Source organism: Nymphalis io, chromosome 13 (genome assembly GCF_905147045.1).
Source record: "Nymphalis io chromosome 13, ilAglIoxx1.1, whole genome shotgun sequence".
Taxonomy (NCBI): Eukaryota; Metazoa; Arthropoda; class Insecta; order Lepidoptera; family Nymphalidae; genus Nymphalis; species Nymphalis io.
The window spans coordinates 12,674,635-12,697,919 of NC_065900.1; the positions used below are offsets into that span (position 1 = coordinate 12,674,635).

At 36.0% G+C, this 23,285-nt stretch overlaps 1 protein-coding gene across 3 annotated transcripts in view; it reads left to right on the forward strand.

Moving 5' to 3' along the window:
* Positions 1-4,339: 4,339 nt before the first annotated feature.
* Positions 4,340-23,285, forward strand: part of LOC126772992 (cadherin-87A-like) — a 53,303-nt gene continuing 34,357 nt past the window's right edge. For all 3 annotated transcript variants that reach the window (XM_050493593.1, XM_050493594.1, XM_050493595.1), the window contains exon 1: positions 4,340-4,615. The gene's annotated coding sequence lies outside the window, so the exon portion shown is untranslated. The remainder of the gene's footprint in view (positions 4,616-23,285) is intronic.

The window sequence follows — 23,285 nt, forward strand, 5'->3', positions numbered from 1 at the left end:
TTGATTTGTCAGTAAAAGTTTTCGAACGCATTGACGTGTATTTTTTTTGCGCGCGAAAAGACGCAAGTGACGTCCGCAGTAGCCGCTGTCCGAATTAGAAATGGAAGGAAAAAAGGCGCGCGCGCACCATTGTTATTGACTAACGATAGTGTTTTTACTTTTTTCCGCGGTGTGCCGGCGCCTGTATCCCCACTGGGAAAACGTGCGCGCTGGAGGCGGATGAAATTGTCAACTATAGGCGCTAAAACAGTTGTTAGAAGCAGTTATAATTATTTAATAAATAATACACAATTATTTTAATTATTATTGTATTTTTATTTTATATTTAACATAGTTTTTATTTACTAAACATTTAGTAGATAAATGATTAAGAAATTGTTTGTAATGAACAATATATTATATAATAACTTATTAATTGAAATTTAACATATTACTTAAATTATAACCTCATTTTTATATCAATTAAGATAACTTCCATTATAAATTATAAAGTTGAAATGTTCAACGCTACTGTCTATAGAGAGTGAAATGATTACTGGCGCGTGCGCAGCTGTAAGGCTGCGGTAGTTACGTTGTATTGTAAACATCAAGTTACAATTTACAATATTTTGCATTAATAACAATCAAATTAGTTTCACTTTAAAGGACAAAATAAGTATTACAATTATTTCCTTTTAAAACTTTTAAAAATGTTAATGATATATTTTTTAGAACAACAACACAGCTAAAAATATATATGATACCATTTACAGGCAATTACAGTTTGCATTTAAGACAGTGTAAATTGTAATATCCAAAATATACAAAAAAAAATTGAAAGAAAAAAAATTCTTACCTCTTAAAAAATTAAATACTTCAAATTTAATTAAAATAAAATTACAATTGAAAAATGTAAATCATAAATATCCTGTACCTATGTGTGTGCACACGTAACTCCTGCCTTATTCTAATCGTCGAACTATTAATTAAACTAATTCGGAAATGTGCTGTTTTATTTAACTTCAAAATCCCACACCTTATAGAAGTAATGAGGTGGTCAAGATGTCCCCCGATGTCCACCTATGGAATAGCATTAGTTGTGACCAATTGAAGCAGTCCATAGTAAAACAATATTTTCCAACCTTTTTTGAAAAGTACTCAAACTTCTACTGGGCCACCTGATGATAAATGGTCACCATCGCCCGTAGACATTGACGCTGTAAGAAATATTAACCTTCCTTACACTGTCAATACCTAACATCAATCCATATTATCCAGCTTAATTTTTGTATATGTTCCTCGTTATTGATGTCGATTGTAAACCGGTTATTCGTATCATTGCCGATTTCAAATTGTTTAAATTGGTTTTATTTTTAAAGCAGTCGCATTTCAATTAGCTCCACCACAATAGAGATAATCCATCTGCTGTCTCATTGGACAGCGCGTTTAGAAGAATATTATTCAATATAATATAAAAGTATAAAACTTGCGCAATTGGCCGTCGTGGCCGAAATCGTCCAGAAAGACATCATCAAATAATTATATGATAAAATATTCCATTTTGAGAAAGGTAATAAAAAAATATTTTCAACCATAACCTAACACTTAGCAAATATTCAAATAAATAATATTATGTAACTTAAATAAATGAAGTGTTTGGCGCAAAAGCGAACAGAACGTTATGTATTTTATCGTTCATAATCTTAGACCAGTTGATAGAAGTTATTATGGTTTAAATTTAAAATTGTAAAATAAAGATTCAAAAGTGCTTATAAGAAAGCCTTCTTCAATACATTTTGATATGATGTTAAGTTAAAACTTTTACAAAGACATATATTTTTTAAATAACGTATGTTTCAATAAAGATCCATTTACTACAGTCCGTTGTTATAGAGAGTGAAATGATTGCCTGCGCGTGCGCAGCTCTGCCGCATCCGTAACTGGGACGCACTTAAGTAAACACTGTCAAGTTGTCTCGACTAATGTCCAGCTGTCTATTATAATGTAGGAAATTACTTCGTCTTTCCTTATTGAATTGGAAAAAATCAAACAAATACACTTTACAATTGGTATTTTTTTGTATTCCAAAATGAGTTCAGTTTAATTTAATTCAATCTAAATTCGACTACTTTCAGACTTCATTCCAAAATATATTGAGATTTTTTTTCCAAGTCATGCATAAAACTTGTGTGACGAGATTGAGGTGGAGGATTATATCCACCTGAACGTTTTCAGCTACGGCGGCCATTGTCAAGAAAGACTAGCCAACTACGCGGAGGATATTATAGTTCAGGGGAATTAGTTTAGGGGAATAGGGGTTTAGGGTTTAGGGGAATTAATGTAAGAAAGTATTATATAGACTGCCTCTTTGGTCTAGTGGCTAGATATAAGGCCGATGCCTAAGGTCCTGAGTTCAATTCCGGGTCGGGCCAATAAAGAGCCAAAAAGGCCAAAATTCACACTTGAGTCTGGAATCTCAATAGTTCACTCACCCTTCAAACCGGTACACAGAAATACAATAAAGTGCTCTGCGGCGGTAGAAATAGCTCATGAATGAAGTATCTAGTATTATTTAAATAGTAATAATAATCATTTTAAAAGATTTATTTTTATTAATTTGATTGACTCAAGATTCAATATTACTTTTTTAAATTAAAAACAAATATACCATCGCTAAAAAAATAATTGCATCGTGCAATATCGTGCAGATTTAAGATTTTGTCATTACATTGTTTTTATTTTGGAGAAGAAAATCGTTCCTTCGTTTAAGTGCACTTGAAAAGAGGTGGGGGGCACCAATGCCAACATTAATACTTTGATTACGTCATTATATTGTAATTGGTAGGGTCGTAGTTTCGAATTGGGAAAGCCCTTATTTACCCTCAACGTATTATAATATACAATGAAATTACTATTTTAGGCATAAAGGGTGAGTAGACAATCAATTTTAAACGTCATAAGGGACCCCTCGTTACTGTTCTTACTACTTTACACCCTTGGTAACGCATGTGCAAAGAGTATTGACCGATAATAATATTGATTAATTCATAAATTATTATTATTATTAACAATAATTAAGGTTTTTTTTTTGTATTTGTCTAGTAACTACAATAGAACAGTACTAGTATAATTTATTTTTATTTTAATAAATACATAGGCGTACGGCCAATTGGGCCACCTGATGATATTTGATCAGCACCGCACCTAGACATTGGCGCTGTAAGAAATATTAAGCATTCCTTATCGCCCATGCGACACGTTGTTGAAAAAAATTATTTTTATAAAGCAAACAATACAAATAACATAACAAAATTATTATGTATTTGGTAAGTTGTATTAAACATTAATAAATTCACTAGTTAAAAAGATTCATTTCACAGTTCCATCTAGCATTGCTATCTAGGGTTGCTACCCTACTTTATAACAATGCAAAGGCATTAAAGTACGTGAAAATACTTTATTTTATAAATTTTACATTTGAAGCTTTTTAATTGTTTACTAAAAGAAACAAAATGGTTAACTTTTTTGGCTGTAACTTAACGGTCTACTTTTGAACGTTAAACGTACTATTGTAATTGTAAATATGCTGTTAAAATATTTATAAGAAATTCTTATACGCAACAAAAAGCAAGTAGTATAATATGTATTTAATTACTTTTTTTTTTAATACAGTAACAGTAACAGTAACAGTAACAGCCTGTTAATGTCCCACTGCTGGGCTAAGGCCTCCTCTTCCTTTTGAGGAGAAGGTAAGGTTTTTTTTAAATAGTAGATACTTAATTTTTTTAACTTCAAAAATAAAAATATTTATTTGCTCAAAAAAGGTGACAACCCTAAATGCCACTCAGATTTATGCTACAACGAAACATTAATTAAAACTTATTAATACTTCGTATTATTACAATTCGTCAAACTCACTCAAAAAAATCAATTTTTTTTTCGAATACACAGCAGTCGTTTAAAAACTTAATAGAAAATAAGTAAAAATAGTTATATTATGCGAAGTTTCGAAGATCCGAAAAGTAATTTTTTTTATTAGTAAGGCCTTAGTGACTGTATATGTAGCGCCATCTCTTACGTAAGTAGAAAACCAACATTATACAAAATCAGCGCCATCTATTCGACACGTCCTTAACTTGAGCATTACAATCAATACTTAATTGTATTAGGGTTTCCGATTCCCACGCTAGGAGCGCTGTATTCAAAAGACTTCCCTGTTATGAACTTACGAAATGTTATATCTCTTTCTATTCTGATTACATGACAGGGCGAGTAAAAGAGAAAAAAGATATATTTAGCCAATACAACTTTGCATGAACCGTAAACTTGTTATGATGTCAGCCGTCAGTTGTAAACGCAATACCACCGTGGCGAGTTAAAAATATATCTCGTAAATTAAAAATAACTTAGCGTGTGTTTTAAACAGAAGTTATTATTAAAACTTGTGTTATTCTAATAAGTGTGTGTAATAAACATTGTGTGTGTGTGTTTTTGAATATAATTCGGTGAATTGTGATGGTCTTACAGCTAACGGTATCTGGCTGGTGAAGTCTGAATTTTAAAGCACACCTCGATGTAGGCTGCAACGCGGAAGACGGATGTGCAATCATGTATTAATTTTGAGTAATTTTTAACGGTAAGCTTTTCATAATGCATTATTTTGGTTTATTTCTTTGACTTAAAAAATGTCTTTGTTTGAACTTCTTGTGAATAAATTTACTTAGAACGATAATACGGAAGTTTTAACAAGATTTAAAATGTTATTTATTCAATACAATTGTTACGATATAACACATTAAGTTCTTACACCAAACTCATTATTTACTGCAGATTATTAAATTGTTAAGTATTGTGAAAAGTCTTTAAGTTCCGCATGCATTTATGAGCAAGTTTCCTAGTTAGTCTGCACATTGCGTCTGCGCACGCTGCAATCACTGTTTTTATTTCTATTTGCATAAGTTAGATGGTTAAGCTTAGCAATTTTATTACGTTCAATTATAAATGCATGTTGTTTGATAAGATCATTTTATGGTTAATAAAAGCAACTTAAGTTAGAGTACGAAAATTATATAATATTTTATTTACATTAAAAAATACTTATATTTTTATTGACTAACTACACTAGATCCTAGTCTATTTGTATTTAAAAACAAATTTCAAATGTTCTAAAAAATATGAGTATAAATATAAAAACTAAGTGTTTAAAAAAAACCAATTCGAAATCAAGGGACATCAAAAAAAAAAAGAAGTACTTAATTAGGGCATATGTTATAGAATAGGAAGGCGGACGAGCATATGGGCCACCTGATGGTAAGTGGTCACCAACGCTCTTAGACATTAGCATTGTAAGAAATGTCAACCATCGCTTACATATCCAATGCGCCACCAACCTTGGGAACTAAGATTTTATGTCCCTTGTGCCTGTAATTACACTGGCTCACTCACCCTTCAAACCGGAACACAACAATATCAAGTATTGCTGTTTTGCGGTAGAATATCTGATGAGTGGGTGGTACCTACCCAGACGAGCTTGCACAAAGCCCTACCACCAGTATGTTATGTATATTAATTACATTTCCAACTTAAGCAAATGCTTAAAACTAAAAGTAATTTTATCAAAAGGTTCTCACAAGGCAAGGTTAAAAGCTTGACAATACCTCTTACTTAGGTATGTAAAGGTATGTAATGAAAGAACCATTCTTTCGAAATTAAGTATAATAAAACGCGAAATTTACTTAATTTACTGATTATTCTATTTGCGATTACAATAATTATTCATAACTAACAGGCAACAAATAATAAAAATTTAAAGTTTATTAAACTATATTTATTTCTTGCATAAAGTAGACAGTCTTGTTAACATGGTTTCCCCCCATTTTCTTAATTATGTATCTGAAAATAATATATTAAATATTTATTACGGAACAGTAGATAAGGTACCAGTTACACGGGAACGAATAAGGAACTAGTAAAGCATTTCTTGTATTTATTTTATAATATTTTGTAAAGATACAATACATGTCAAAGAATATTCTGTACTATCTGAAGACCTACCATAATAAAATACAGTAAAATTATCCAAATCAGTCTAGCCGATCGTCATTGAAAATGTATGAAATACACGTATGCGTCAAACGTGATAACCTTGTTCATTTATGAAGATGAATTTGAAATTGAAATCAAATTTATTTAAGATCGAAGATCGGACAATTTCGACGACGGTCCATCCATTGACTTTCGAATATAACATCAATTGTGCAGCATAAAAGATCGGAATTGCTCTCTGAACTCTTCGTCTATTCGTTTAGTGCTGTGGTGTTGCTAAAAAAGTTATTTGTTATTTAAAGCTTTGGTAGGGTTTTGGTAAAAAGTGTAGCTATCGCGAAAACGGAAGATATACACTGCATGTCTGTAGTTCACAATTATATATATATATAGCTAAGCTGACATTTTAGTTATACACGTATATTTTGCAATTTACAATCTTAAAAACCATGTAAATGAATAGATTTAAATATTTCTATATGCATGTGTTTTTAACTTAATTGAAGTTGTTAACTTAAATTTTATCTTCTTAATATTTGCGCGTAAGTTTTTATTCACAGGCAGCATCACAATTGAAATTTTAGGAGTAAAATATTTATTTACGACGAATTTTGGCGACAATATAACTAAAGAGAGTGTATCACGACCTTGCGAGAAGGTCCGTTTCGCCATTCTCAACTGGCTTGTCACACACGGAGATCCGAATGAATCATGCACATAACATTTATATCTTAAAGATTGCATGTTTGTATTTAGCGAATATCTGCTTACTAATTAGAAAGGGTAACAAATACCTTTTAATAATAATAATAATTAGATCTACCTTTTAGAATTGCCATAAAAATATATTCGATCTTTATAAATATGTATTAGATGATATTAAAAAAAAAATTCAATAAACTTTTACTTGTTATTAAAATAAGCCGGTATAGATAATGGAATGGAGTATTCCAATAGGAAAGATAAACAAACAATATATTTCCCATGCGATCTGCTTATAATTGCTATATTACGCACTACAAACAGTTCTTGATTAAATAACCTTTATTTATAATCCAACAATATTACTCTTAACTTCTTATCTTCTTTAGTTTTGTTTCCAAAGTTCTGACAACTTCGCTGGCATTCAAAATGCAGTTTTTTTTCGCGAATCGATTATGAATAATGTTATATGGTAATGTCTAAACGGTATTAAAGATTTTGCGGTCGAACGCGGGTTAGTAAAGAATACTTTGATTTGATTTTATAATTTATATTGTAAAAAATATAAAAACAATTTATATTAAATAATATGCAGTGCTATTATGCTTCCATGCTGATTTCTTCTTACAAATCCATTATACAGTAGCAATAACAAACGAGACAGTTTGCCTTATGGTACTATACATTTAAGTACTGTTGAGGTCATTCCCCTTTTAATTAGTAGCAATACGATCGTGTGTCATCCGTGGCTCAGGATTAATTAGCTGCAAGCAAATGCAGTTCCTATTTAGCTTCCGAACATATATTGATATTAAACATTCTGGCATAGAAGATTTGGATCTTACTCCACTTGCTAATCCAATGCATTTTTGTGCCAACATACGTGGCACAATTTCATTGGACACTGGTCGTAGTAATAGAAAGGCTATACCTTTCTCAATATGTGATCTGCGTATGTTAGATCTTGAGGTTAACGCGTTCAAATAAATAAACAAACTTTATATTTTAGTAAAGATAAGCCCACATAGATATTATTATGATAGAGCTTATTATGAGAACATTACCCGTATGGTGTTTAGTTACCAATGATCAGAATTCATATTCACAAGATCAGCTTTTGTTACAACACCATTCAAACTGTTCCCTTTTGACTGGTAGTTATATAGATCTATACAAGCCCAACTGGGTAGGTACTCACGATTCTCAGATTAATTATTTTAACGCCAAGCACTAAGGGTCAGCTGATCAGAAATTAGTTGCTATCGTCAGCCGAGATATAGTTTTGAGGTATTTTAAAAACAAAAGCTGCAGGTACAGTGTCAGTCGCGGAAGTATTAATAGGAGTTATATAAAACATTACACGCAGAGAGCTGCACAGAGAGTCCACGTATAATATGTAATACCATTTTTATTAGAACATTATTTATCTGCGAATACTTAAACATTTGAAACGAGTCACGAACATAAGTTCCTATAAAAAAATAAAGTAATTTAAAGTGAATGTGAACGAGCCAATTGGTAATTGCTGAGATGAATGGCAGCGAATAATCGACGTTTGAAGTCGCTTTGAACTAGTTACGATGATCACGTTTGAAACGAATACATCCAAGACATGAATGAGAGAGGCTTTGATGTCGTTGAGTCGGATATGCAAATATGTGACGCGATGATGTGGAAATACATTAAGCAAACATTCTTAAAACCGGTTCTGATTTCGTAAGTTATATTAATTGATTGCAAATTGAATTAAAATAATTTAAAATTAAAGTAACCGTAACAGCCTGTGAATGTCCCACTGCTGGGCTAAAGGCCTCCTCTCCTCTTTTTGAGGAGAAGGTTTGGAGCTTATTCCACCACGCCGCTCCAATGCGGGTTGGTAGAATTCACATGTGGCAGAACTTTAGTGAAATTAGACACATGCAGGTTTCCTCACGATGTTTTCCTTCACCGTAAAGCACGAGATGAATTATAATCACAAATTAAGCACATGAAAATTCAGTGTACTACTTAATAGTATTTTTATACCAATTTATACTAAGGCTAAACAGTAATACTTTAAGTGAGTGAGTCAGTGTAACTACAGGCACTTTTGGTGGTGCATGGACAATGTGAGGTATGGTTAATATTTCATAATATTCCAATGGTTATGTGTGTGTTGACGACGACTTATCAAGTGGCCAAATTGCCAGTTTTCCTATTTTAAATAATAAAACAAAATCTTTTCAATCTGGTCCGGAGCCATTTGCTAGTCTGCTTGCCAATAATAATGACAGAAAAATGAAAGAAAATAGTTACAAAAATATACCACGGACCGGAAGATAGCGATAACAGTGTCCAGCGTGCTAGAATTAAAAGTGGAGCGAGAAATCTGCATGACAATTAATTATTTCTGATAAGATATTGTCAATTTTATTTTTTTGTCTAATATTAACTATATAGAAAAGCAATTGCTAATTTAATATTAGGTCATTACTATTGACCTTGACACTGAAACCCCTGACATTGTTAGTACGTTGTTAACTGAGATTTAGTATTCTGTTTCTTGCCCTTTATAAGAATGAGTTACACAAAGATAGTTCATTGACCTTTCTAAAAAGAATGTTATGATGTTCTTCCGATCTAAATCATCCTCGGTGGCCATTCTCATGGCGACTGGCTAACTGCAAGGGATTCTATTCTCTCACTCTCATAATCCAAACCGAACCGACGGGTTTTCGAAGCACGCGACTGTAAACGCTGCCAATTTCCAGACTCCGGGTTGCTATTGTGTATATCTCGACGGAAAACCCAATAACTTTTTAATGCCCTCAACTAGGTTTTGAACTCATGACCACGGTATCTGTGGCCTGAATAATATAATTATATAATTAATAATAAATGTTCAAGAATTGTTAATTCCGTTGAATCTATATACTCTGTACAGTTGCTGACGTGTTATGTGGTGATTTCTGGCTAAAGTCAAAGTATATTATACGACGAATCATATTTAATAAAAAAAATAGCATCCCGGGCGTTAATAAAAAAAGAGTACTTAGATTTGTTAATACATTTTCGAGAATAAGTAATATGTTTGTGTTTAAAGTATTTATTAATAAAAAAATCCGAGATCGTCCAGTAATTAGAAAGCGTGAATCTTAACCGATGGTCGTGGGTTCAAGCCCGGGCTAGCACTCTGAATTTTCATGTGCTTAATTTGTGTTTATAATTCATCTTGTACTTGGCGGTAAAGGGAAACATCGTGAGGAAACCTGAATGTGTCTAATTTCACTAAAATTCTGCCAAATGTGTATTTCACCAACGTATTGGGGCAGTGTGGTGGAATAAGCTCCAAACTTTCTCCTCAAAAAAGGAGAGGAGGCCTTAGTCCAGCACTGGGACATTCACAGGCTGTTACTACTTACTTACTTAAAGTATTTAGACGAGGTCTGTTTTATAATATCTATAAATATCTTTATGTATAATAATATAATATGTCAAAATCTGATTGTCATATTTTGTAAGGAATGTTGCAAGAAGATAGTGTTATTAATATCTGCACGTACAATGTTTTGGTATTCAAAACGATATAAACTTCATTAATGTAGGCTCTTACAGGCACGTTTGAATGTTTGATTAAACATAAACCTACTACCGGTTCGAAATGTAGATTCTACATAGAACAACAACTAGGACATGGAATTAAATGGAGTATATATATATTGACGAGCCAGTTGGCGTGGTTGGTGGATGCTTGCCTTTCACGCTGAAGGTTGTGGGTTCGATTCCCACCCAGGACAGATATTTGTGTTCATGAACATATCTGTGTGTCCTGAGTCTGAGTGTAATTATCTATATAAGTATGTATTTACAAAAGAAAAATAGTATATGTAGTATATCAGTTGTCTGGTGTCCATAGTACAAGCTCTGTACAACCCTAATTTGGGATCAGATGGATTATATAAAAATGTCCCAGGACATTATTATTATTATATCATTGATATTGACCTATTTCTTTTATATATTTGCAATTGATGATGTTCTCCTGACCGATTTCGGGCATGGCCGCCGTTTTCAATAATGTTTCGTCATCTGCGCTAGTTATATTATAGTGCACAATTGTGTGCGCAATGGCACTCTTTACGATGACAATTCGATGTGATCGCAATCGGATACAGTTAAAGCGCAGGGCCAACTGTTTTACGGACTTCTTGTACGGGAGTGTCTTGTAGAACCTGCTATTACGAAATTCTTAACAATTTTATTAAACGGAACCGAGGAATGAATCCAAGAGTACCCTTATAATTTGCCACTACTGTATAAGCTCCAATATTGCTACTATTGTATATATATATAAAATAGTCTACTCTTTTTATATATGTATACGATATTCGACTCCAAAGGCGTATGTAAAGTATATACTGCGTGATATAGCTCATTTATCGTATATATATATTTAATACGGTAATTAACATATTATTTTTAAAGTACAAGAAGAAACATTATAAAAAGGTAATATATGCATGAATGTAATATATTAAAAACATAAAATTATCTTTTAATAGTAAGATAGAAAAATGGCTGGAAGTTAAATTTAGGTGCATTAGCTAAGTGTAACTTCCAGCCATACGTCAACTTATATTTTTGTATCGAGAGGAATAATAATAATAATAATCATTGCTATCATTGTCGATAATCCTTTAGCTATCTCTTTTTAATCAACCATTATGATATGGCAAGAACGAGACGGAATCACTTACTCAGTGTTAACTTACCTGTTAATATTTTAACTTTTTATTAGCAGTACAATGGCATAAGAGCAAGTTTTGTTCAATACGTGTTATTGATTCGATGTTTATTTGACCTTTAAAATATATTTTTATAAGTCGAATAATTTGCAAAAGGTCAATGCTATCTTGCTGTGCAAAATGAGTCAGTATTTTTTATCTATAAGTTTATCACCGCAAAAGTAATTTAATATGTCAACCAGTACCTTAGACTCAGAATTTCTCAGCCAGCCCTCTTACCACGCCATCGTAAATAGGATAGATAAAAAAAACAGAGGCAAAGGAAACTGTAAAGTGCCAACGTGATTTTTTATCTGCGGTGGAGCGTGAAATGAAAACCTTTTTGCTTAAATAAAACTTACAGAAATGCAAACTCCGTTATGGTAATCTTTTTTGATGTAGATCAATTTAGAAATGTTTCAGTGCTTTATTTATTTAGATTACACTTCGAAGTTAAGACTATAAATGAACAAATGCAAAAAAAGCTATAACGTCAATTCATAAAAAAAATCAAGTTTATGCAAATTGTTGTCTTTAATGTCGAAGACTTAACTAAAAAAATGGAAGCTTTAACTAAAATACTTAAATCTGAGAAGAACCGGTAAAAAATTAGCGGTTTGTTTTTGTTATAATCTGTAATCGTTTATTATTTTAAATACAATATGATAAAGAAAAAGACAGAAGTTGGTAATTTTATTCCCACAATTACCAAATCCCTAATTATATAACTTTCAACCCCAATGCTTCTTTGCATTTTTATTTAGCACCAGAGACAGTTTTAACGCTTTGTGTTCATGTTAAAAAGGTATATACAATGCTACACAAAAGAGTTGCTGGATCTTTGCAGTCGAGTAATGAGTGCAATAATTTATATTAGTACATTGAATACTGGCTTATTTACTAAAACTAACAAGATAATAAGTTTTATAACAATATTATTTAGCTTTACATTAAAACTACATTTTATATGTATCGTTTGTACATTAAGATATACATTTTTATTATAAATACAAATATATGAATATATTTTTAGAACAAAAGTATTATCCTTATGTAAGTGTATTTGTAGTTTAACTAGGTATTTTATTACATATAAAGTTTTATATATATAAATAAATAATTTTGTGTTTATTTCTTATAGGAATGTTATGAGTATCTATTTACAAATTCGTTATTAGTATCCAAAAAAAGCAAGTTACAACATGTAGATCTTCCCTTTCCTTTAAGAGAAAGTTTTGGGCCTAATTTGCTCACGTTGAACTAGTTCCGGTTGCACATGTTTGCACAATTTCATCAAGCGGTTGAATGTTACATATGAAATACTTATATTTAAAAAAGTTTTCCAATATTCAGCGAGATGGTCGCTTAGAAATCCGCGTTGCATTTTTAATCCTATTTAAAACATGTCATACGACACTGACTGGACTATAATACAATACACAGTTTCACTTTCAAGTGTCAAAAGGAAAACAATACGAATACGAACAACACGAATGGCACTTGCACTTGACTTTCTATTTTATTACAGTGTGTGTAAAGTTTATAATGCTTGAGCCTTGGACGTCGTCTTTTCTTAGGGTTGTGAAATCTAAAAAACTAACATATTTAAAAAAATAGGATTGTTTGCGTGCGAGTTGTATCGTTTAATAAGGCATTGCAACGCTTGCTTGTATAGTATAGTATAATTATCGGTTTGTAATAACGAATAAATGCGAAGGGCTTGCAAAGAATACCTATCACCAAGAAAACAAGTATTATTACAAGTCCAGAAAAGTGTTCAAAATTTCAACTGTTGAACTGATTTATATTAATGCAAGTATGTTAACCACTCTTGTCAGATATCAATCAATCAATCAACAGCCAATCGTTGTCCACTGCTGAACATAGGCCTCTCCCAAGGTGCGCCAAAGCTCCCTGTCCTCCGCCTTCCGCATCCAGTTGGTGCCCGCCACCTTCTTGAGGTCGTCGGTCCACCTGGCTGGAGGGCGCCCTACGCTGCGCTTGCCGATTCGCGGTCTCCACTCTAGGACTCGTCTGCTCCAACGGCCATCGGTCCTACGACATACGTGACCAGCCCACTGCCACTTCAGCCTGCTAATTTTGCAAGCTATGTCGGTGACTCCGGTTCTTTTCCGGATAATCTCATTTCTGATCTTATCCTTCAAAGATACTCCGAGCATAGCTCGCTCCATAGCACGCTGAGCGACTTTGAATTTGTGGACTAGTCCCGCAGTTAGTGTCCACGTTTCGGCACCGTATGTCATGGCAGGTAAGACGCATTGGTTGAAGACTTTCGTCTTCAAACATTGCGGTATAGACGACTTGAGGACTTGACGAAGGTTGCCAAATGCTGCCCATCCCAAGCGAATTCTTCGATCGGCTTCCTTCTCGAAGTTGTTCCTACCGACTTGTATTATCTGTCCTAGGTAGGTATATTCACTAACAACTTCGAGAGGTTTCCCCTCGACGTATATCGGTCCCGGCACGACATGCCTATTGAACATGACCTTGGTCTTTTCCAAGTTCATACCGAGACCGACACACCGGGAAGACTCGCCTAGGCTACGCAGCATTTCGGTGAGTTGTTCCAGCGACTCTGCTATGATGACGATATCGTCGGCAAATCGAAGGTGTGAGATGTACTCGCCGTTTACATTGACTCCATACCTAGTCCAATCCAGCGTTTTGAAAACGTCTTCCAACGCGTTGGTGAACAGTTTCGGGGATATTACATCCCCCTGTCTCACCCCTCTGCGCAGTTGGATCGCCTTCGTCTTACAGTCCTGGATGTGGACAGTCATTGTAGCGGCGTTGTACAGACATCTCAGTACCTCGATATATCTCCAATCGATATGACATCTCTGCAATGAGTCGAGCACTGCCCAGGTTTCGATGGAGTCGAAGGCTTTCTCGTAGTCCACAAATGCCATACACAGCGGCTGATTGTACTCTTCGGTCTTCTGCACAATCTGCCGAACAGTATGGATGTGGTCCACGGTGCTGTAGCCTGATCGAAAGCCGGCTTGCTCTGGGGGCTGGAACTCGTCAAGTCGTCTGGCGAGACGGTTCGTGACGACTCTTGAGAACAGCTTATACACGTGACTCAGGAGGGAGATTGGTCTGTAGTTTTTCAAGAGGGTTTTATCACCTTTCTTGAAAAACAGTACCACCTCACTCCCGCTCCACGTTTCCGGGGTCTTGCCATGTTGGATGACGGAATTAAAGAGGCTTGCTAGCTCTTTCAGGACCGGAGTCCCGCCTGCCTTAAGCAACTCTGTTGTGATTCCGTCATCTCCCGGAGCTTTGTTGTTTTTAAGCTGTTCTAGAGCCGCCCTAATCTCTCCTTGGTCAACGACCGGGAGCTCCTCGGAGTAATGGCGCATAAGAGGGGCGCGCTGGTCATCAATACTGATTCCCACGGGTTTATCCGATCTTGAAGAGAACAACTGCCCATTATCTTGTCATTATCTTGTCAGATAAGTTAATTAAAACATATAAATAAAAAATATTTAGAAAAGTTTAATTTGACAAGAAAATTATAAATCCGTTATTTAATTTATTACGATTCTTAAAAAAAAATTACAATATAAAAAAAAAATATGTCAAATCCAGTGGTCTGGCAACCCTATGAAAAAAAAACACAAAAACAAATTATTCATTGAATATTTAACTCATAATTTCGACAGATTTTTAATGGCATAATTGTTATATTTTTTGTATATTTAAAAGTATAATGGCTATAACGTATATGTATATGCAATGTATGTAATTAAATAACGCTGTTGTAAATGTATTATTTAATTATCTGATTATAAAAAGTATATAACGTTAATATATTATTGTATCATTTATACTGTTGAAAGATATTTTTGTCTATTTCGAATACATTTAAAATGTGAATATATTATACTAGCACATTACCCGCGGCCTTATAATTCAGTTACTTAATAATAATATTCAAAAATGAACGATTTTTATACAAACTTTATTACCCTACCATAGGGGTTAAATTTTGAAAATCCTCTCTCGGTACTAACTTATTGTGTAAAAGGAACCCGTTTGCAAATTTTTATGGCGCTTGCCTGGTAGTATTCGTTAATCAGTTAGTTATGTAGATAATATAATAAAGCTAAAGATTTTGTTTAAACACGCCAACTAGAAGTCGTATTTGATTATTTTTTTTGCATTTAATTGCCTAATTGTTGAGGTAGGCTATCGGCTATTTATCATAATGCTACGGTCCACGAGGGTGGAACAAAAGCTATTTTTAAATAAAAAATTTAATCATACTAAAATTATATAGAGATAAGTTTATTTGTGTCTTTATTTATTACCGTAACATATAACTTATCCGACTATAATACTTGCAAGGATGTATATTTTATTGTATAAAAATCATTGATCCATTTAACGATAATTGTAGCTGACTATACATTTCATTTGAGAATTAACTTTCGAGTTTTCTCGTTTGAATTTATTTTCTGAAACGGTGGTTTTTAACTTTACAGTACAGTAACAGTAACAGCCTGTGAATGTCCCACTGCTGGGCTAAGGCCTCCTCTCCATTTTTGTGGAGAAGGTTTGGAGCTTATTCCACCACGCTGCTCCAATGCGGGTTGGTGAAATACACATGTGGCAGAATTTCAGTGAAATTCGACACATGCAGGTTTCCTCACGATGTTTTCCTTCACCGTCAAGCACGAGATGAATTATAATAAGCACATGAAAATTCAGTGGTGCTTGCCCGGATTTGAACCCACGATCATCGGTTAAGATTCACGCATTCTTACACCTGGGCCATCTCGGCTTTTTAGCTATACATTCGATTTAATCTTGATAACTTACCTTTCATGTAAGTGGACGGAACACGTGAATCTTAATCGAAGTTCGGATTCGTGTGCTAAATAATGCATTTATATCTCGTGTGATTGTAAAAGAAAATATCGTGGTGTAAAGTGAAATAAGCTCAGCCGAGATTGCTCAGAGGTTAGAGCACGTGGATACCCAACAAACCGCATTGGAGCAGCGTGGTGGAATTAGCTTCAAACGTCAAAAGGATAGGAGGCTCAGTGGTGGAATATTTATAGGCTATTACTTTTTACTATTACTGTATTACATAAAAGGGGATTAGTGGGATTTTTACTATAATAAATAATAATAATGTTCTCCAGACCGATTTCGGGCACGGTGGCCAGCGTATTTGGCAGACATTAGCCAACTATGCAGGAGATTTTATAGTGGATATCTGTGTGCTTAAACACAGGTGCACTCTATTCCCTAATTCTTATAATCCGATGACTATACCGGAAACAAGACCGGAAAGAGTTCAGACGCAGGACCAACGACTTTACGTGCTTTCCGAGGTACGGGAGCTTACATACTTCCAACTTCTAGACTCCGGGCTGCTACTGAGAATTTTCTGGCAGAAACATCCAATAACTTTTTATTGGCCCGACCTGGGAATTGAACCCAGGACCTCCGGGTCTGCAGCCTTACATCAAGGCACTCGACCAACGAGGTAGTATAATATATACTTTGTTATTATTAATATAATAAATACTTTGCGTATAACATTAATTTTATACGAAATTGCTAATTGATACATCATAAATATTCACGAACGTCATTGTTGTGAAACAGAATCAAATCTCGATACGATGTTGTTGAGAAATCGTTTCAATTGCATTACATTGTTCCAACCCACCTGGTGATTATGTGACCAGTTTCGTTACGTGACTGTTGGCTGGGTACTGTCTCGCTGATATATCAATAATTTGTAAACACTGTGGAAACTAACTGCTCGATGTAGAACTCGTCCGTGATTGTGATATGTGATTTTTTTTTACGCTGGAAAGACACATTACGCGTTTCCCCCACGGGAACAGTGGGGGGGTATGTGGGGCTCGTCGATGTCCGAGGCGCCGAGTGCGCCCCGAACAACGGAATGCCCACTAAAAAACCTGCGGTAGCCTTTCCGTCACAACGAGGAGCGCCACGGGATCGCTTGCGCATGCTACCGCGACGCTCTGACGGGCGGCCTGGGATTACCAGGGTACTGAGGACCACCCTAGTCCCGGCGACGCCTATTGCGGCGGAGGGAGAAGGTGCGCATAGCGCCTCATTCTTCTCCCCAGTCTTCTTCGGCGGAGTAGGTTTGCAGCGGCATCCTTTTCCTGCTCCTGCTCCGCGGCCTCCTTCTGCGACATCACATTTTCACAGAAGGAGACCATTTCCGACTAGTACTTCTCGCTTCCGAGCATCACGTTGATGATGCTCGGCAAGGAGAGATCTCAGCCGACAACTGCCGCCAAGGAATGCCTCTGGTGCCCCCACGCGGCACACTCCGTCAGGGGTGGTATGCGATATTGACTAATAATTACAAAAAGTATTGTATAAAAGTTAAGTAACAGCCTGTAAATGTCCCACTGCTGGGTTAAGACCTCCTCTCCTTTTTGAGGAGTTATATCAATGTTAATCACGACGTCTTCCTTCACCGTCGATCACGATAAACACAAATTACACTTAAAGGTACAACAATGCTTTTCCATCTTTTTTTTAAATTCTAATTTAATTTCTGCACAGACGTGTGTCGTCCATGCCTTGGGTTATATTTGATTTATTATTTTGTGTTATATATTTGCTCCAATTTTAAAATTACAAAAACTGTTCGCCCAGGTTTGAATCCGCGGTCTTCATTTAATGAACTGAACTCGTCAAAATAACAAATCACCAATGTCAGTTTTTAAGTCGAGTTTCAAGTGTTGAATATTTTTCTAATAGCATGTTGATCAACAAACAATTATACCGAATTTGATCGAACGAATAGAATCAACAAATGTTTAAATGTAGACTTAATAATTTGAGTATTGAGATCAAAATTAAAGTAAGATACATATCTACCAGTGGAATGGTAGTAAGAATGCTAGAAGTATTTTTGCGTTGAATGGCAATTCCGATTCTCTGGGTGAAAAATGAACTCGCTCTCAAGTCACCAGAATAGACAATAAGACGGGTGCTATGTGTTAGAAATGTTTTGAGCTATGATTATTTTAAGATCATAGCGTTTCAACGTTAACTGTACGAATTCAAACGATTGTGTCAAAATTATAAGCTATTGTTTAATTAATTATATTGAAGAAAGTTTTAAGTTTATTTACTTAAGGCTTTATATTTATATAACAATCAGCCTTGACCTCGTAAACAGATGGATATATAAATGTAATCTTAATTCGAACAGTTTATTATACTTGTATGCTATAGGCTATCTACCTATAGCTATCTATGTACGTATTTAACCGACATCTAAATTAAGTCCAAAGTCCTTGTTAAAGCCTATTTTAATGACTAGAATTTGCATGAATTCTGAACCGGTATCTGTTATAAGCACAGACTAAAAGATGATGATGATGATTCTTACTCATTTTCATTTCATTCTACCATTACACAGCAATAACTGAGTATTGCTATTGTGTTAGAGTACTATTATTGTGTTCCGGTTTGAGACGCAACAACTTAAGGTTGGTGGCACATTAGCTATGTAAGGAATGATTAATCTTTCTTACACTACCAATGTCCATGGGTGGTAGTGACCACTTACATTCATGTGGCCCCTTTTCCAGACCACCTACCAAATTAAAAATTAAAAAAGATTTGAAATTCGTCATAATCGATCCAGTATTTTAGTCGAGATGAGGTAATAAACACACGATATTGCTTTCACATTTATAATATTAATCTGTCTACAATTAAAATTCCTGCATGATGATCAAAGAATTTTATCGTTATATAATCTTATGTACAATAATAAGCCTTATTGACCAATGATTTTAAATATATTAAGCTTTAAATGTATTAAAGGTCGAATGTAAAATGATCCGTAGGATTTTGTGTTTCCAGCTGTACCACATAAACAGTTTATTGGTGTTCGTGAAATATTCGTGTGAATTAATAATCGATAACGCATATAATTGGTTATAAAGTCGTTAGAAGTTGTATTTATTGGATAGTTATATAGGTGGTAGGGCCCGTCTGGTTACCATCAGATATTAAACCGCTAAACACCACTCTATTGTATTGGAAGAGTAAAATTTTAAGCACCGTTTCTTTATCTTTTATATAAAATTTACTTTATAGATTAAGTATATAATATGGGATTATATATAATTCGCCGTGGAGTACCGGCTTAGAATAGTACTCCCCCAATCTCATCCCGTGGGTGTCGTAAGAGGCGACTGAGGGACGGGGAAAAGGGGGGATGGGCAGCTGCGTCCCCCCCCCCATAAACATCTCACCCCCCTACTGCGCTCGCCAACACGCCTGCCCAGCGCGTCGAGTATGGGCAAACCCTCATAAATGGCAGATGCGCCCAAAAAAAGGCCCCCAGTTACCGGCAAGCCCGCTAGGCCCGATCAAGGTAGCGGTCGCGGTATCAGCAGGGCAAAGGGTGCTAAGAATCACCGGTTCACGGCAGGCTACCATATAAGATGACTTCACATGGCAACGTACAATGGACGCTCGATGAGGCTGGACCATCACCTCGCCGAATTAGAAGTAGAGTTAAGTCATATAAACTGGATACTGGGGTTATCTGAAGTCCGAAGACAGGGGGAGGACACGATAACTCTAGTCCGGTAACTTACTCTACTTCCGCGAAGGTGATAACCTCTCCCAGGGTGGTGTCGGTTTTCTAGTCAAAAAGGATCTCATTAGCAGCATTGTGGAAATCAGTAGTGTGTCGAACTGAAAACTGACACGCTGGTCAAAATACTGGAAAACACATCCCGCAAGTGTTTTCCGCCACAGAGTGTCTCTTACAACGCACCAAAACTTTCTGCTGAGACACTCGAGCTGATGAGAAAACGACGAGAACTACCATCGTTTTTGTCAGATAAGGCCTTAAAACGAACAATAAAAACGCTGACGCGACGCGATCTCCGATGCTCCGATACCCGTGCCATCAAGGCTGCGATTGAGCAAAATCGGGGATCGAAAGTGTTCACTCGCAAGTTTGGGAGGCCGCGTCTGACAAAACTTAAAACTGAAAATGGTGGGGTCGTTACCTCTAGGCCTGAGATTGTCGGAGAAGTAGAGAGGTTTTATGGGCAGTTGTTCTCTTCAAGATCGGATAAACCCGTGGGAATCAGTATTGATGACCAGCGCGCCCCTCTTATGCGCCATTTCTCCGAGGAGCTCCCGGTCGTTGACCAGGCAGATTAGGTCGTTGAGCAGGCGAGATTAGGGCGGCTCTAGAACAGCTTAAAAACAACAACGCCCCGGGAGATGATGGAATCACAACAGAGTTGTTTAAGGCAGGCGGGACTCCGGTCCTGAAAGAGCTAGAAAGCCTCTTTAATTCCGTCATCCAACATGGCAAGACCCCGGAAACGTGGAGCGGGAGTGAGGTGGTACTGTTTTTCGAGAAAGGTGATAAAACCCTCTTGAAAAACTACAGACCAATCTCCCTCCTGAGTCACGTGAATAAGCTGTTCTCAAGAGTCGTCACGAACCGTCTCGCCAGACGACTTGACGAGTTCCAGCCCCCAGAGCAAGCCGGCTTTCGATCAGGCTACAGCACCGTGGACCACATCCATACTGTTCGGCAGATTGTACAGAAAACAGAAGAGTACAATCAGCCGCTGTGTATGGTATTTGTGGACTACGAGAAAGCCTTCGACTCCATCGAAACCTGGGCAGTGCTCGACTCATTGCAGAGATGTCATATCGACTGGAGATATATCGAGGTACTGAGATGTCTGTACAACGCTGCTACAATGACTGTCCACATACAGGACTGTAAGACGAAGGCGATCCAACTGCGCAGAGGGGTGAGACAGGGGGATGTAATTTCCCCGAAACTATTCACCAACGCGTTGGAAGACGTTTTCAAGACGTTGGATTGGACTGAAGTCAATGTAAACGGCGAGTACATCTCACACCTTCGATTTGCCGACGATATCGTCATCATAGCAGAGTCGCTGGAACAACTCACCGAAATGCTGCGTAGCCTAGGCGAGTCTTCCTGGTGTGTCGGTCTCGGTATAAACTTGGACAAGACCAAAGTCATGTTCAATAGGCATGTCGTGCCGGGACCGATATACGTCGAGGGGAAACCTCTCGAAGTTGTTAGTGAATATACCTACCTAGGACAGATAATACAAGTCGGTAGGAACAACTTCGAGAAGGAAGCCGATCGAAGAATTCGCTTGGGATGGGCAGCATTTGGCAACCTTCGTCAAGTCCTCAAGTCGTCTATACCGCAATGTTTGAAGACGAAAGTCTTCAACCAATGCGTCTTACCTGCCATGACATACGGTGCCGAAACGTGGACACTAACTGCGGGACTAGTCCACAAATTCAAAGTCGCTCAGCGTGCTATGGAGCGAGCTATGCTCGGAGTATCTTTGAAGGATAAGATCAGAAATGAGATTATCCGGAAAAGAACCGGAGTCACCGACATAGCTTGCAAAATTAGCAGGCTGAAGTGGCAGTGGGCTGGTCACGTATGTCGTAGGACCGATAGCCGTTGGAGCAGACGAGTCCTAGAGTGGAGACCGCGAATCGGCAAGCGCAGCGTAGGGCACCCTCCAGCCATGTGGACCGACGACCTTAAGAAGGTGGCGGGCACCAACTGGATGCGGAAGGCGGAGGACAGGGAGCTTTGGCGCACCTTGGGAGAGGCCTATGTTCAGCAGTGGACAACGATTGGCAGTTGATTGATTGATTGATACATAATTTATTAATTTAAGATAAACATGAACTTTATTTATTTTTAAAATTTTAAATATAAACCATTTAATGCGCAGAGTGTGACTGTCATCATATCAACATTATTAAACGCCAAAGATTTTAATATTAACATCTTTATCAATAGATTTTAATGAAATTTAACTTGCTTAAATTATTTATCGCCTAGGAAATCATGACAATGTCGAGTCTTAGTAGCTCAACGATAAACTGGCTGTCTAGCGATGTGAAAGTCGCAGATTCGACCCTGACCTATTGTCGTTCACGCTCCTTGCAAAATATTTATGCTTTGAGGGTACGATTCATTAATATTCCTAATTATTATTAGTTGTTATATAATAATTGAATTGCGAATACCTTTTGCAAAATTACAAAAAAAAAGAAATAATAATAAAATAATTACAATAGTGGATGTGAAAATTGTTTGGGTGCAAATTCAAATTTCGAATTTAAGTGCAACGTTTATGTATGTGAAACGTATTATCTATAACAGAAGCAGAGTTTGCAATGCACTATTTTTTAAGCACTCTACTAGTTTATACATTTTACCAGTACCTAAATATATTTTAATACATATATAAATATCTTTATCAAAAAAGTGAAGTTAGTCACATATGTGATAAGGATTTACACCATCTTCTTGACAATAAGTGACAGAGAGTGGACCGTGATCGAAGAGCTTACTGGAGTTTCGAGGAGCGAAGTTGAATAGTGGGGCTCCCCGAGTAACGGTAGTGCATCCTTATAGGCATTTAAAGTTAATGCTTGCATAATAATTTATAAAGGGCATGGAGTACGGACACTTGGTCATTAAAGATTTATAAAAAATAATAAATATATGTATTTTAGAATTGGCAGGCGAATGGTGGTAAATGGCCACCATCGACTATAGACATTAGCATTGTAAAAATTATAACCATCTCTTATATGACCAATACGTCACAAACCTTGGGATCCAAGACATTATATCCCTTTTACCTGTAATTACACTGGATCACTCACCCTTCAAACCGGAACACAACAACAATAATAAGTACTACTACCTTTGCAGTA